The 9,624-nt window shown below is 42.9% G+C and overlaps 1 long non-coding RNA gene across 1 annotated transcript; it reads right to left on the bottom strand.

Moving 5' to 3' along the window:
* Positions 1-8,244, bottom strand: LOC125182862 (uncharacterized). The gene is made up of 5 exons (XR_007163520.2): positions 7,669-8,244; positions 5,374-7,282; positions 4,881-4,996; positions 1,684-1,735; positions 1-179 (listed from the first exon to the last, which is right to left on the bottom strand). It is a non-coding gene; the product is annotated as an uncharacterized lncRNA (long non-coding RNA).
* Between the last annotated feature and the right edge of the window lie 1,380 nt (positions 8,245-9,624).

The raw sequence follows: 9,624 nt of genomic DNA on the forward strand, positions 1-9,624 counted from the left end.
GGCTATTTATACTATACAAAAACACACACTGTTACTCCACACAAATGTACGTGACTTCAGACAGACTAAAAGATGAAATAGGAAGTCAGATGGCACCGTGATTGATTGCACTTCTGAGGTCTCGAAGCCTGTGCATACACATCCTGCTGCTCACTGCCGGCATTCCTGAGCACCAGTTCCTAATCATTCCACAAACAAAGAAACATTAGGCTCTTAAATATCCTTTTATATAAATATATATATAATAATAATTAAAAAACCCTCTTTCCAACAAATACTCCTTCTCCCAGCCCTAAAGGGGAAGGTGCTGTAGCAGAGCACACCGCAGGCTGATGGGCATAGCGATGCTCGCTCAAGTCCCATCAAGTGTAAAATGAGGCAATCTGTCGGGGAGCTCGGCGTCTCCAAAACAATGCATCACCCGCACGCCCAGAGGATGGAGGAGAATCCCTCCTGACCACTGAAAGGGAAATTGCCTGCTGCACTTAGATTGCGTTTTAACCTGAAAAGAAGGTCTCCAATGGAAACGGGTTAGGAGGCGGATTAAGTGAAACAGGTTTTTAGGATAAGCCTTAAATACTTAAATCAATCATAGCATTCTACAATGAATTTGTCCGCTAAACTGCCTGAAGTAAATTCCTGAGATCTGTCTAAATAATTTTGAGCTGATAATACAGCATTCAAGTCGCAATTCTGTTGCCCAGTGGAAGGATTTTCTTATTAGAATTTCAGCCGATTATTCACCAGAGAAATGGTCTTTTGGGAGCACACCCCAGTTGCTCACTTGGAAACATTTTATAAGCTCTATCTGCTAAGAAAGGGAACTGGAATGTGGAATTAAAGCTAGCCATTATTTCTGAGAGGTTAACGATCAAACAAGCCTCCAAAAGTACAAGGTTTATCTGATCTTCCCTTTGCTCTGACCCTTTTATTTCTACAAAAGGGACCAGGAAATCATTTAAGATCAACTTGCTGCCAGAGCTAGAACTGCAGTCTCTGCAGCTGTGCACAAGTTACCAAAAAAATGGTCCTGATCAGACGTGCCTAACACATGTGTCCAAGGAGCTCTTTTGCCATCTGAATCTCTGCCCAGGAAATGATATTGAACCAGATAAAGCTGTACTGAGAGACTCCTAACTCCACTGGCCTGAGATTATCTAAATCGAGAGGCTTTAAACCACTCTGTCAAGGATCTCTCTTTGCATTACTGTTTTCTGCACTCGATGCAATCGGTGCTTTGATAGAGACACCAGCCTGCGAGGGGAAGATGGCAGGTGAGGCACAGGGAACCCAGGGGAAGCTTTGCCATTGTCTCAGCAAGGAAAGCAGAACTTGAAAACCACTCCTAATTCATCAGCTCTTTGAGATGTGCTGAAGGCATGGCCTCTTCCAGCACTTCTGCTTTCATTCTAAGTCCCGACTATTCCAGCTAATCTCAATATTAGCTGGAACTGTATGAAGCTGAACTGAAAGCATGCTGACACTGCCACCTTGCCCTCCTGGGCAGACTCCAGCAGTCACATCTGAAGCATCAGAGGTGAAGGTTGTCCATGAACCTTCTCATTGCCTCAACATGGAGGAAACCTGAATGGACTTGAAGCAGCTGAACAGCACCAAAATTCACATATGCTGATAGGAAAAAAAAAAAAAAAGACCTAGAGAAGCTGAAACATGTTGTCATACCCGTGGTTGTAAAACAGACACATCATGAAGACCTTCCAGCACCAAGGGAAGCCTGCAGGAGAGAGTAAAGATGCAGGGGGTCAGAAGATGGGCACACAATCAACCCAAATGTGCTTGACAATTCCTGCTAGACTAAAAACGATCTCCACCAGCCAGCTCCTGGAAACTGCAATTCCGGTGTCTTTATACACGTATAGTTTCTACAGTTGATAGCTCCCTCCAACCTCAAGTAGGTGAAGCATCCTAAAAAGTTCTGCTGCCTGCTACGAAGAAGCTGCCCTGCTCCACTCCAGAGCTGCCTGTAAACAACGCCGCCTGTAAACAGCAGCGTTAACTCTGAGCTTATTAATAGGCTATTTGTTAGAATGCATCTTCTTTTATATATATAATCTGACCATGAGTAAAAGATGCTTCAGATAGTTGATTTGCTGCCTCCTAGTGTTTAAGGCACTACTTAATGGTGCCTTGGTAGGAAATAGCAAAGCTGAAAAACTAGGAGGAGCCTGGCACGAATTCCTGGATCCCCAGTGATGTGGAACACGCATCTCTTCCCTGTTTAGCGACCAGGTACATGGACCGGCAGAAATCCTTCTCTGCTGACTACTGTGTGATAGCAGCAATGAGGAGAGGAAAAGCAGTAGCAATAACAACAAAGCACTGACATTGTGTTTTAAATGAGCTGTAAATATGGCCAGCAGAACGCCATAAAACCTTGCCGCACACATTTCAGCAGAACTGTAATTTGTACTGTGAATTTTTAAAGTTACAGTGGTGTCTCAGTGAAGTATTTTATTTGGGCTGAGTAAATGGCAAATGTTGTATCTCTTGATTTTAGGTCTCTTCGCACCTCAAACACTGCCGTATCCCATAGTGATAGGATTGTGGGATTTTTTGGACAAGGAGCTCTATAACAAGCATTCAGCAATAAACTGTAAATACAGAAAATTTTGGCTACTCTAACAAGCTGATGCCACCAGTTTGGGAAGTGCTGAAGTGACTAGGGGACATCACAGGAGCTGGGGACAGCAGAGACCAGTCCCTATAGTGGAACAAACAAAACCACACGCTTCCTGCCCCTGAGCAGCAAAGGCAGGAGGACAACACCAGGCAGAACCTGCAAACGCTCTCAGCACCCATGGGTGCTGTGCTCGCCCAGCGCTGCCCTCGAGGGCTTGCGCAGAGCGCTCAGGAAGCAGGAGGCTCTGCCCAAGGGAGCGCGAGTCTCTGCGGCTGGAAAGTAAAACTGCTTGTGGAGAACGACGACAAATTGCAGCAGCCTGAGTTGTGAAAAGCCTTGACAAAATATTTAACGTGGGGAAAAAAAAAGGGAACACTTGCCAATTGCTAGAGCCTTCCTAATTCAGATTATTAGATGGTTACTGGCACTGCTATTAAAGAGACACTGTTTTCTGAGTGATCTGCTCAAGGAAGGGCTGGAATACACCTACGGGTTTTCAGTGCGCCTTCAGCTCTGCTAATAGAGAGAAAAAATTTCCTCTCATATGAGACTCAATTATTCAATTTGATTAACAAATAAGTAATGTGCTATTTATTTTGTGATGTATCCAGTAAATATGTGCCTAGGAAATTCAATAGATAAATCTCTAGATACTCTTTTCGGTTAATCACATTATATTTATTTATTTATTTTTAATATCTGTCTATGAGAACATTGTTCAAGAATGAGACCGAGGTTTAAAAAAAAAGTCAAAAAACAAAATAAAAACCCACCAAACCTAAAAAAACAAAAGGAATTAGCTTTCCACTGAGCTCCACACAACCATGGTGCCGTGTGACTAATGCTACTATAATTTACTTAATAGAATGAGAAAATAACAATAGCTTTTCTGGTTGGAAATGTAAATAACCTCTTTTTCATAGCAGAGACCCATTACAAGGTCAACATCTACTGTCAGACTTCGCAATTAGGCTCATTAAAACTGTCATGTTAAATTGTATTTTTTTCTTGAAAGAAGGACAACACTTTCAACAAGATTTTTTTTTTTCCTTTGGCAGAAGGGGCCTGCTTTGCTTGAAATTTAAACCTATTCTTAGAGGGAACCCTAAATCCAAACCTCTGCTTCTGCCCTGTCCATTTTTTGCATTATTTGGGTGACTGATTATATCAAATGTTTTTGCCTTTTTTACTGGATTTTTTTAAAAACATCTTTCACAGGAAATAATTCCAACAAGACCGGTGTTAAAAAAAAATGGCTTATAGGTAGCAAGGAAAAAACCCACAGCATCTTGACTGAACAGGCTGGCAGATGTTGACTTTTTACCCATAACTGTTATGCCAGTAATGCTTCTGTAAAAAGGTGCGTTCCCATCTTACAAGTGTTAGAATGGAGAATAAATAGGAATGGCAAATATTGCATGCCAAAGATTACATGCAAACGATCAGAAATTCAAATCCCCTCTCAGAGGGGACATTGCAGGGGTAATGAGAAGATGCAGAAGCTTTTCAATCTCCAAAATCAGTCCCTCATGCAACATTGTAGAGGCAGACGAACCAAACGGGGCAGCATGGGCGGAAAGGATTATTTAATGAGTATTGGCTGATGAGACACCCACAGACACCCCAGACCACAGCCTTGCAAAAGAAAGTGCCAGAAGCCATTCCAATTTGCAATAAACTGATTATGTGTTGGGGATTTTCTTGTTGCTGAGACAAACCATACAGCTTTATTTATGGTTCTTTGCACATCTGCAGCCTGGTAGATGCAGGAGAGGGCGCGTGGGTTTCCCATGCAGTGCCGTGGGAATTGGAGAGCACGAGGCAGTGCCGGGCTTCTGGCTGCCCCCCCAGCCCCTCTGGAACAGAGGGTATTAAATGGAGTAAAAACCATAGAGCCCTCGTGTTTTGGTAACAGGCAAGCGAGCAGCCCAACGCCATCCTCCCAAGGCACTGCTCTAAGGGCTGCTGAAAGCCCTGGGGACAGAGGGCTGGGGATGCACAAGCTCTGTGCCACCCTGCACGAGCATCCCAGAGCCACTCGGTGCAGTGGGTGCCATAGGGGATGTTGTGGGGACCACAGGGGCTCTCTCTGGCTTCTGATGGGCAGGAGGTGAAGGACAGGAAGATTTGGTTACTAAAAGTTTGAGCGTAACCACCTCAGTTACTGCACAGAACTCTGCCTTGCTGACGGTAACAGCCAGGTCTGGCTGCAAACACCCTCACATACTCACTCTCCTACCTTCACGGCTTTCAGGAGGCTCGCAGGCTGTACACACCAGCTTTTCTTACTTCAGTAGCATGGCCAGTGCTCATCCCAGAGTGCCAAGCCAGGACTGGAGAAGGAAGAGTAGCATGCTCCACGGGAGGAAAGAAAAGTGAAGTAGATTTTACTCAGTTGCTAAAAGCTTGGAGTAAATTGCAGTGTTGTAATTGCAGCAGTTGAGATAGCCAGAAAACTACATTTAATATTCCATTTTTCTGCTTCCCCACCCCCAAGGCATTTTTTCCTCAGTGGGGGAGAGCACTAACAATGACTTCAATAACAGAATAAAATTTAAAGCCCAGATCTTTCCAATTCTGCTCATTCCTTTAAGCTATTCCAGTCCCCTTTATGTTTTTCCTGCATACACACATCTGTCTTCTTCAAAGCCTTAACCATCTCTGACACACCTGACCTTTCCATCCAAGCACAATGGCTAGATGCAAAGAGAAAAAAAAAACCCTTTACTTACTGCAAGTAACTCTTTGTTTTGCCAGTCCCACGCCTGAAAATTTTGCTGCTGCAGGAAGTAAAGCGGTGAGCAACCTTTCCTTCTCCTTTGAAAAATGGAACTGTCATCTCTTAGAGGGAAATAACAGCTTATCTTTATTTTGTCAAACAGACATGACTTAGTTATTAGAGTCTTCTAAGAAAATGCTACAAGAAGAATTAGGACAGTGTTGTTGCAGAAATGCCAAGAGTTCAGAAATTAATTTGACAAGATCTGGGAGATCTCTGATATCTAATTAAACTTTCTGTGACAGCTGTGTTATGTAAATACTGAAGTCATATTAAAAATAAAGAATCAGGTAAAACTATTTTCCCTATTCAATTAGTAGATGGTGCAGCCGTTCAACAGCCACTGCTCTGATTAGGCCCATTCGCTTCCTACCAGCAAGTACAGTTTCATCTACATGCACACAGAGTTCATCCACTTAAATCAAGAGATCCAATAAATTTAATATATTTGGGTAATATTACTACATATTTGGCTGGAGTTTATACAAGCACCTCTCTCCTCCACTTAGTGAATGAGACCACACACTGCCATATGGTAGGGCACACGCAGCTCTGTTTTTGAAGTTCTTAGAATAATTTCTGTAGGAAAACCTTATTACATAGACGAAGAATTTAGGCCAAGAGGAATTATTGCTAATAGATTCTGACCTCAACAGCCTGTAACGCAGGCTGGCTTTGCACTCAGAAATGTTTGCATCAACCCTATATCTCATAGCTGTGCTAAAACATATCCATTTATCATTTAAAGAATCCACTACATCCATTAGTAAATTGTTCTAATGGTTAATTATCAGCAGTATAAAAAGGATATGATTATCCCCAGCTTGAGCCTCCAGGGGCTTCACCAGTGCGTGGATTACAGTGCTGCAATTCACATTCAAAACCATCAACTTAATGGAAATGCAAGAAACACTTCTGAAACCAAAGAGGTTGACTCCAATTAGCCAGCATCTGAACATCAGAGCAAGACAGCCCGGGCTTACAGGGTAAACAGGATTCAAGCATAAAATATGGCCCAAGTCCATCCCCACTCACCTCTCATTCTGCCATGGGCTTGGTCTTTTTGGCCAAGGAAAGTCCATGCATCTCCAGGGCCAGGTGCTAGCCGAAGTGGGGCTGCAGAGCAAGTTGCTAAGTAAGTTTATCAACACCAGTTAATCCTGGAAGCCACGACTCCGGCACATGAGCACAACCACAAGGTGTGTGTTGTGTAGCTAGAGAACGGGATTAATAACCCCAGCTTCGGTGCTTCCATCGGAGCTGCAAATGGGAACAGGAACCCTGAGTCCGCTTGTTGCTGCTGGACTCATCTTCAGCAAATGCAGATGTGCTAAACAAAGAACAATACTCAAAAGCTGCACTGCACATATGAAGTGTTTGACACTACAATAAAAGATATAATTGGTTCTGTTATTTGTGGCAATTTCTAACTGATTATTGGTGGTCTTAGTACTGGGGCTGGCTGGAGGAAAGAAGAGAATTTGCCATGAAAGTGTCTGAAAAACTCCAATAATTTTATTTGCTCTTCCTCCTACCCCAGATTTTCTGATGCAAAGACATGAAAATTAGTTGAATTTCAAGTTCAGTTTGTTCTTTGATAGATGAATATTCATTTTTCAACCAGCATTTTCTCCCCCTCAGAACCCCCAGCTCTTTCCCCCACCATCTTTTCCCATTTATTCTCCATTTAAGAATAATTTTCAGCTTGCTTGGCAGAAAACACATCTGAGGGCTGCAGGTCCTTTGGGGCCAGCAGTCACCTCTGCTCAGGCAGCCAGAGGGGACACGCACTGCTCCAGCTGTGGCCCCAGGAGGAGCGACAGCACCACCTCCATCAGCAAAGTCCATGAGCTTCTCCCTACCTGTTAAGCAGAAATAAAGGTAGAGTTTTTTTCTTAAAATTTTTTTTTAGTTTGCAAGTTTTTTTTTTTTTTTTAAAAACAAAGGTTTTTCCAAATTACTAAAAAAAAAAAAAAGTAAAACCCAACCTCCCTACCACAGTGTTTTATTCTGGAGGCAGAGGACATCAAATCCCATCAGCAGTTTTCACTGTTCTTGCGAAGCACAGCTCAGCAACGTTACACCTCCCTCAAAACAGCTCTGTTCCTTGGTAGCCCCCAAACCCACAGCGACTAATGAATAAGACAACAATGGGTTGTTGTTTTACTTCCCATTCCCAACACTCATCCTGCATTAGGCTCCGTCATTTCACAGCTCCCCTGATGTAACACGATGTGGCAGAACATACCCTGATCCAGAAGTGAATCCTGATGCAAGGCAGAGCAGATGCCTTGGACTGAAGCTGCTCCTTCCTTGCATTTACTACCTTTGATCCACGTTTTCTGCTCGTGACAGGCTGCTAAATAAATACAAGTGACAAGGCTTAGTAGGAGTTTGTTTTTCTGCAGCTTGCTTTCTTTTTGTTCAGCTCTCCAAGCGAAGCATCTTGGTGACAAATACACAAACTCCATTACCAATTAATGATTTTAGCCCTCTGTCCTCTACTCCCCAGTGCCAGTTCTACACATTAGCCTGAGTAACATTCAAAGATAATTGTGTTTTGTTTATTTGTTTTGGGGAGTAATGGTAATCAGACAGGCAAGTCCCAGTCCTTACCAAAGCTGTAATTCTGTTTTCAAACGTTGCCTGCAACGAAGAGAGCTAGAAAAGCACACACTGTAGATGCTTGAGGTAAAAACGTTACTTTCCTTCTCTCAGTCTTAGTATTTTCCCCTTGCAAGAAGAGGGTATTTTTCTTAGCAAACAGGGCACTTTTAGGGGCAGGATTTCTGCAGACTCTTTATTCATTTTGTCACTTCTTAAAGCCCACCCTTATTACATACTGCAGTTAACAGAAGTGAGAAGTCGTTCTTTGTACTATGTCAGCCCCAGAACACAATACAAATGGTCAGAATAACACATTTGTACACAGAGATCCCTTTCTAAGTTTGAAGAAATGTTTTGTGACTATTTGCAGAAGTAGTTACTGACTCTGGGTACCTAAACATCCAACACGGCTGAAGCAGCATGACTTTCAAAGATTGGATACTTGGGACCTTTGCAAGCAGGAATATCAGAAGTGAGATGCTCTTCGGAACTGAGGTAAATCAATGCATGAAAACACTGCAAGCCCTCTGTGGAAGGCCAACGTTTGATTAACACTGAGTGCAGACAGAGGCAATACAGCCTGAGCACTTCAGCACTGCTGCAGAGCACAGTGAGCAAGGGGCGAGCTTCAAACAGCCTCAGCTTGCTGCCTTCGGAGATGCAAAGCCTTGCTGAACAGCCGTGACCGTGCTGCACGTTAACCGAGGAGCCGTGAGACACAGTTGGCAAAACATATTAGCCTCTTCCGCTCTGATAATTAGTTCAGTGAAAAATTATTGCATTATCTGTTTGGTTTCACTGGAGACCAATTGCAGTCTTAAAAAAAAAAGAAAAAAAAAGGAAAAGCTCACATTAGGTGCTTTTAATAAGACAAATTCTATCGTCTTTCCAAACAAGATTTAAAACTCACTTACCACGTGAGTAATTAGCACAAGTCAGGTTGGAGGCCAAAAACATTATTTAGTAATAGAATTAATTTTGCTTAGAAAGAAACTGTATTCTGTGGATTTTAATGAGAAGTGTCAAGGCAAATGCATTTAAAACACTGCAACTGCACTGTTAACATGGCTCTGGGACGTGGTTCAGATTTTAGCGAATACGTTCCCAGCCTCGTGGTCAACATTAAAGATTTTGCCCCAGCTAAAAGCAGGGAGGTGTAATCCTAGCAGGGCCATATTGCACAGCAGGTGTTCATCTCGCAGATGGGTTGAAATCAATTATCAGCATTGACTGCTGCACCACTGGGCAAGAAGTCTGAGATCCTCCAAATTACCCTCAGATTGTCCATGTTTGCATCCTAAAGTGGTGCTGGAGACAGTTTTCCAAGTACAGAAAGCCCTTCCCCTAGAAAAACAACCTGTCTTTTTTCCAGGAACATGACACCAAGCTGTATTTTCTCATGTGCTGCATTTTTTTTTCCAGTGATACAGGCAAATATACTTATCAGTACAAGGGATTCAGGAAAAAAAAAAAAAGACTACATTCAGCCACCTCCAGCAAAACTAGCAGAATGCACTCGACAAAACTTGTGCTCCGTAATGAAATTCCTATGTAGGCATTCAGTGCTTAAGAACTAGGACAAACTATGCTGTAAGGA

The sequence above is a fragment of the Anser cygnoides genome, chromosome 19 (assembly GCF_040182565.1).
Source record: "Anser cygnoides isolate HZ-2024a breed goose chromosome 19, Taihu_goose_T2T_genome, whole genome shotgun sequence".
Taxonomy (NCBI): Eukaryota; Metazoa; Chordata; class Aves; order Anseriformes; family Anatidae; genus Anser; species Anser cygnoides.